Source organism: Rhinopithecus bieti, unplaced genomic scaffold, assembly GCF_001698545.2.
Source record: "Rhinopithecus bieti isolate Rb0 unplaced genomic scaffold, ASM169854v2 scaffold_3764, whole genome shotgun sequence".
Classification (NCBI taxonomy): Eukaryota; Metazoa; Chordata; class Mammalia; order Primates; family Cercopithecidae; genus Rhinopithecus; species Rhinopithecus bieti.
In genome coordinates this window covers 230,340-237,830 of record NW_016804367.1, presented here as the reverse complement: position 1 = coordinate 237,830, position 7,491 = coordinate 230,340, and the positions used below count along the sequence as shown (strand labels likewise).

Genomic DNA, 7,491 nt, shown 5'->3' with positions numbered 1-7,491 from the left:
ATAGATTCAATGCCATCCCCATCAAGCTACCAATGACTTTCTTCACAGAATTGGAAAAAACTACTTTAAAGTTCATATGGAACTAAAAAAGAGCCCTCATTGCCAAGACAATCCTAAGCAAAAAGAACAAAGCTGGAGGCATCATGCTACCTGACTTCAAACTATACTACAAGGCTACAATAACCAAAACAGCATGGTACTGGTACCAAAACAGAGATATAGAACAATGGAACAGAACAGAGCCATCAGAAATAATACCACACATCTACAACCATCTGATCTTTGACAAACCTGACAAAAAGAAGAAATGGGGGAAGGATTCCCTATTTAATAAATGGTGCTGGGAAAACTGGCTAGCCATATATAGAAAGCTGAAACTGGATCCCTTCCTTACACCTTACACAAAACTTAATTCAGGATGGATTAAAGACTTAAATGTTAGACCTAAAACAATACAAACCCTAGAAGAAAACCTAGGCAATACCATTCAGGACATAGGCATGGGCAAGGACTTCATGTCTAAAACACGAAAAGCAATGGCAACAAAAGCCAAAATTGACAAATGGGATCTAATTGAACCAAAGAGCTTCTGCACAGCAAAAGAAACTACCATCAGAGTAAACAGGTAACCTACAGAATGGGAGAAAATTTTTGCAATCTACTCCTCTGACAAAGAACTCAAACAAATTCACAAGAAACAACCCCATCAAAAAGTGGGGAAAGGATACGAACAGACACTTCTTTTAAAGACATTTATGCAGCCAACAGACACATGAAAAAATGCTCATCATCATATAAGATACCATATTTGCATTCTACCTACTGAAGTATACTTTGTCCCCAGCACAAAGTTTGTGCTCAATAAATATCTGTTAGATAATGTTCAATAAACTCTAGGACCACAAAGACTATATTTTGAAAGATATTTGACTATACTGTAAGCTTCCTAAGGACAATGATTGATCCAATTTATTTCTATTTATCCAGCATTTGGCATAGGCAGAGTAGGTTATCAGGGAAGGCTTCCGGAATTAAATTGAGATGTATTCTTTGAGTCTGATATTTCATATAATATAATGTAGTAGTTTCACAATTCTAGCAACTGCCTAGCTTTGCCTGTGTTCTACTTAGTTAAAATTTTAAAGACTCTGAAAGGGGCAACATATATAACATGTGTAAGGTCTGGGATTTGAATTGATTAAGGCATACTTGGAATTCCAACTTTTTCACCTTTGTAGCTAATAGTTGTAATTGATTAATGTTTGAGGATCTGTTTTCTGGAGTATAACATAGTGATAGAAATAGAATTCCTTTGAAGATTAAATAAGATACCATATTTGAAGTAACATACACAATACAGGCATACAATGCTAACAACCACCTGAGCTGTCAGTGAGTCATCATCTGTTTGCTGGTGGAGGGTTTGCCTTCATGTTCACGCTACTGACTGAGCAGGGTGCTATTGCTGAAGTTTGGAGCGGCTGTGGCAATTTCTTAAAATAAAACAACAATAAAGTTTGCTGCACCAATTGACTCTTCCTTTCATGAAAAATGTCTCTGTAGCATGAGATACTGTTTGACAGCATTTTACTCACAGTAGAACTTTTTTCAAAGTTGGACTTGATCCTCTCAAATCCTGCCACTGCTTTAACAACAAAGTTTAGAATATCAAAAATAGCTTTGATGTGATTTCAAAAATGTTCACAGTATTTTCACTGGGGGTAGATTCTATCTCAAGAAACTACTTTCTTTGCTCATCAATAAGAAGCAACTTTCTCATCCATCCAAATTTTATCATGAGATTGTAGCAATTCAGTCACATCTTCAGGCTCCACTTCTAATTCTAGTTCTCTTGCCATTTCCAGCAGATCTGCAGTTATTTCCTTCATTGAAGTCTTGAACCCCTCATAGTGATTCATAAGAAATGGAGTTAACTTATTCTGAACTCCTGTGAATGCTGATACTTTGACCTTCTCTCATGAATCACAAATGTTCTTTTTTAATTTTTAAAAAATTTTTTGATAAGGAGTTTTGCTCTGTCACCCAGGCTGGAGTGCAGTGGTGTGATCTCAGCTCACTGCAACCTCCAGGTTCAAGTGAGTCTCATGCCTCAGCTTCCTGACTAGCTGGAACTACAGGCACAAACCACCGCACCCGGCTAATTTTTTTTGTATTTTTTCAGTAGAGATGGGGTTTCGCCATGTTGGCCAGGCTGTTCTTGAACTCTTGACCTCAGTTGATCCACCTGCCTCGGTCTCCCAAAGTGCTGGGATTACAGCCATTAGCCACCGCGCCCAGGCACAAATGTTCTTAATGACATCTAAAATCTTAAGAGTTTTCTAGAAGGTTTTCAGTTTACTTTATCTAGATCCATCAGAGAAATCATTATCTATGGCACTATAGCCTTATAAAATGTATTTCTTAAATAAGAAGGCTTGAAAGTTGAAATAACTTGTTAATCCATGAGTTGCAAATGGATGTAGTGTTAGCAGGCATGAAAACAGCATTCATCTCCTGCATACCTCCATCAGAGCTCTTGGGTGACCATGTGTATTGTCAGTAAGCTGTAATATTTTCAAATAATTTTTTTTTTGCCTGAGAAGTAGGTCTCAAAATTAGGCTTAAAATATTCAGCAAAATATGCTATAAACAAATGTACTGCCATCCAGGCTTAGTCATTGCATTTCTGGAGCACAGACAGAGCGTATTTTTTATAATTCTTGAGATTTTCAGAATGGTCAGTGAGCACTGACTTCAACTTAAAGTCATCAGCTCCATTATCTCCTCACAATACAGTCAGCCTATCTTTTGAAGCCTTGAAGCCAGGCATTGACTTCTCCTCTCTAGCTATGAAAGTCTTAGATGACATCTTCTTTCAATATAAGATGTTGTGTCTATATTGAAAATGTGTTATTTAGTGAGTAACCTTCATCAGTCATCTTAGCTAGATCTTTTGGATAACCTGTTGCAGCTTCTATATTAGCACTTTCTTCACCTTGCACTTTTTATGTTATGGACACAGCTTCTTTCTTTAAACCTCCCATGAACCACCTCTGCTAACTTCAAACTTTTCTTCTGCAGCTTCTTCATCCTTCTCAGCCTTCATATAATTGAGGAGAGTTAGAGCCTCGATCTGGATTAGGCTTTGGCTTAAGGAAATGTTGTGGCTGGTTTGATCTTGTATCCAGACCATTAAAACTTTCTCCACATCAGCAATAAGGCCGTTTTGCTTTCTTATAATTTGTGTATTTACTGGTAGAACACTTTCTGTTTTCTTCAAGAATTTTTCATTTGCATAAACAACATGACTGTTTGGTGGAAGAAGCCTAGCTTTCTTCCTAACTCAGCTTTCAACATGCCTTCCTTACTAAGATTAATAATTTCTAGCTTTTGAGTTAATGTGACAGACAAGTAACTCTTCCTTTCATTTGAACACTTAGAGACCACTGGACGGTTATTAATTGGCCTAATTTTAATATTGTTGTGTCTCAGGAAATACAGGGGCCTGAGGTGAGGAAGGGGAATGGCTGGTCAGTGGAGTTTTCAGAACATATACAACATTTATCGATTAAGTTTGCCATCTTTTATGGTCATGGTTTGTAGCACCCCAAAACAATTACAATAGTAGCATCAAAGATCACTGATTACAAAATCACCATAACAGATACTATAATAATGAAAAAGTTTGAAATATTGCAAGAATTATCAAGATGTGACACAGAGACATGACTAAGTACATGGTGTTGGAAAAATGATGCCAATAGACTTGCTGAACACAGGGTTGTCACAAACCTTAAATTTGAAACAAAACAAAATAAAACAAAAAACCAACACACTATCTGTAAAGTGCAACAAAGCAAAATGCAATAAAATGACATATATCTGTAGTTGGTTTATAATGAGAGTTAATCCTCATTTAGCATTTAATAAAGAATCCTGTTTGGGATGGAGGTGCTCTTGGAGATCATTCAGATAACTCTTCTGATTTTACAGATGGGAACTTGTTTAGGGTCACACAAAATATCAATGTAAAGGCTGAAATTAGTATGTGTATCTTTTCTGTGTATTATTTTTCTTCTATTGAAAAGAGAATATTATAAAATTCTATGGTGTGGTTTTAGGAACAGAAAAGGTATTACTGTAATATTGCAGTGGACATGCTCTTAAAGAGAATCTTAAAACTTGTAGATAGACAAAATTTTTAAGGCAATAGCCTGTATCTATATCCCAAAGCTGTTATCTACTCCAATTTGGTCAATAAATACATATGTGTATATATGCATGTGTGTGTGTTGGGGGGGAGACAGAGAGAGAGAGAGAGAGAGAGAGAGAGAAAATCCAATATACTGTACGTTTGGGCTGGTATGAATGAGACTTCCAAGTAAAATCCTCATTGAAATTGTTATAATATTAAGATAGGTAAAGTACACATGCTATTCAACACAAAGTTACTTTCAATTCTAAGATACATATTCCCCACCCCCATTTTATATCTCTGAAATCCAGGTATATATTACAATCTCTGCTGTGACCATCATGACCCATTGACATTGCCTGAGTACACATATCAAAACCTGGTAATGGGTCAGTGGCTGGGGAGAAGAATACCAAGATGACAGTAGACAATTTGAAGAAACGCTGTATCTCCATGTTCTTAAAGGCAAAGAAGATGCTACTGTGTGGAAAAAATGTGTTTCTTGGCAACTCTGAGTCAAAAAGTAGTTAAGAGGAACTGGATCCTGAATGTTTTCAAAATATCTTAACTTTTTATTTGCATGTCTTTTAAAAATTATGCACAAGAGATATCTATGATTTTTTAAAAAATCTCTGTTTAAGTATGTTTTTTAAAGTTCTTTCAAATAGTAGAAAATAAAAATTCGATATATTAAGAAAGCATTGTGCCAGAGTTTAATTGGCAACATTTTTCTTCTTTCTCTTCTTTTTTTATTATACTTTAAGTTCTAGGGTACATGTGCACAACGTCCAGGTTTGTTACATAGGTATACATGTGCCATGTTGGTTTGCTGCACCTATCAACTCATCATTTACATTAGGTATTTCTTCTAATGCTATCCCTCCCCCTTATCTCCACCCCGCAACAGACCCCAGTGTGTGATGTTCCCCACCCTGTGTCCAAGTATTCTCATTGTTCAATTCCCACCTATGAGTGAGAACATGTGGTGTTTGATTTTTTGTACTTGTGATAGTTTGCTGAGAATGATGGTTTCCAGCTTCACCCATGTCCCTGCAAAGGACATGAACTCAACCTTTTTTATGGCTGCATAGTATTGCATGGTATATATGCCCCACATTTTCTTAATCCATTATATCATTGATGGACATGTGGGTTAGTTCCAAGTCTTACCTATTGTGAATAGTGTCACAATAAACACACGTGTGCATGTGTCTTTATAGTAGCATGATTTATAATCCTTTGGGCATATACCCAGTAATGGGATTGCTGGGTCAAATGGTAGCGCTAATTCCAGATACTTGAGGGATCGCTATAGTGTCTTCCACAATGGTTGAACTAATTCACACTCCCACCAACAGTGTAAAAGCACTCCTATTTCTCCACATCCTCTCCAGCATCTGTTGTTTCCTGACTTTTTAATGATTGCCATTCTAACTGGCATGAGATGGAAGCTCATTGTGGTTTTGATTTGTGTTTCTCTGATGACCAGTGATGATGAGCACTTTTTCATGTGTCTGTTGGCTGCATAAATGTCTTCTTTTGAGAAGGGTCTGTTCATATCCTTTGCCCACTTTTTGATGGGGTTGTTTGTTTTTTTCTTGTACATTTGTTTGAGTTCTTTGTAGATTCTGGATATTAGCCCTTTGTCAGATGAGTAGATTGCAAAAATTTTCTCCCATTCTGTAGGTTGCCTGTTCACTCTGATGGTAGTTTCTTTTGCTGTGCAGAAGCTCTTTAGTTTAATTAGATCCCATTTGTCAATTGTGGCTTTTGTTGCCATTGCTTTTCGTGTTTTAGTCATGAAGACCTTGCTCATGCCTATGTCCTGAATGGTATTGCCTAGGCTTTCTTGTAGGGTTTTTATGGTTTTAGGTCTAACATTTAAGTATTTAATCCATCTTGAATTAATTTTTGTATAAGGTGTGAGGAAGGGATTCAGTTTCAGTTTTCTACATATGGCTAGCCAGTTTTCCCAGCACCATTTATTAAATACGGAATCCTTTCTTCATTTCTTGTTTTTGTCACATTTGTCAAAGATCAGATGGTTGTAGATGTATGGTGTTATTTCTGAGGCTTCTGTTTTATTCCATTAGTCTATATCTCTGTTTTGGTACTAATACCATGCTGTTTTGGTTACTGTAGCCTTGTAGTATAGTTTGGAGTCAGGTAGCATGATGCCTCCAGCTTTGTTATTTTTGCTTAGGATTGTCGTGGCAATGACGGCTCTTTTTGGTTCCATATGAACTTCAAAGTAGTTTTTTTAATCCTGTGAAGAAAGTCATTGGTAGTTTGATAGGGACAGCATTGAATCTGTAAATTACTATGGGCAGTGTGGCCATCTTCAGTATATTGATTCTTCCTATCCATGAGCATGGAATGTTCTTCCATTTTTGTGTGTCCTCTTTCATTTCCTTGAGCAGTGGTTTGTAGTTCTCCTTGAAGAGGTCCTTCACATCCCTTGTAAGTTGGATTCCTAGGTATTTTATTCCCTTTGTAGCAATTGAGAATGGGAGTTCACTCATGATTTGGCTCTCTGTTTGTCCGTTATTGGTGTATAGGAATGTTTGTGATTTTTGCACATGGCTTTTGTATCCTGAGACTTTGCTGAAGTTGCTTATCAGCTAAAGGAGATTTGGGGCAGAGACAATGGGGTTTTCTAAATATACGATCATGTCATCTGCAAACAGGGACAATTTGACCTACTCTTTTCCTAATTGAATACCCTTTATTTCTTTCTCTTGCCTGATTGCCTTGGCAAGAACTTCCAATATTATGTTGAATAGGAGTGGTGAGAGATTGCATCCTTGTCTTGTGCCGGTTTTCAAAGGGAATGCTTCCACTTTTTGCCTATTCAGTATGATATTGGCTGTGGGTTTGTCACAAATAGCTCTTATTAATTTGAGATACCTTCCATCAATACCTAGTTTATTGAGAGATTTTAGCATGAAGGCTGTTGAATTTTGTCAAAGGCCTTTTCTGCATCTATAGAGATAATCATGTGTTTATGTGACGGATTACGTTTATTGATTTGCATATGTTGAACTGGGCTTGCATCCCAGGGTTGAAGCCAACTTGATTGTGGTGAATAAGTTTTTTGATGTGCTGCTGGATTTGTTTTGTCAGTATTTTACTGAGGATTTTTGCATCGTTGTTCATCAGGGATATTGGTCTAAAATTATCTTTTTTTGTTTGTGTCTCGGCCAGGCTTTGGTATCAGGATGATGCTGGTCTCATAAAATGAGTTAGGGAGGATTTCCTCTTTTTCTATTGATTGGAATAGTTTCAGATGGAATGGT

The 7,491-nt window shown here is 36.9% G+C and overlaps 1 protein-coding gene across 1 annotated transcript in view; it reads right to left on the bottom strand.

The window, feature by feature from the left end:
* AGBL4 (AGBL carboxypeptidase 4) overlaps positions 1 to 7,491 on the bottom strand; it is a 736,988-nt gene that overhangs the window by 602,047 nt on the left and 127,450 nt on the right. The gene's annotated exons all lie outside the window — the stretch shown is intronic.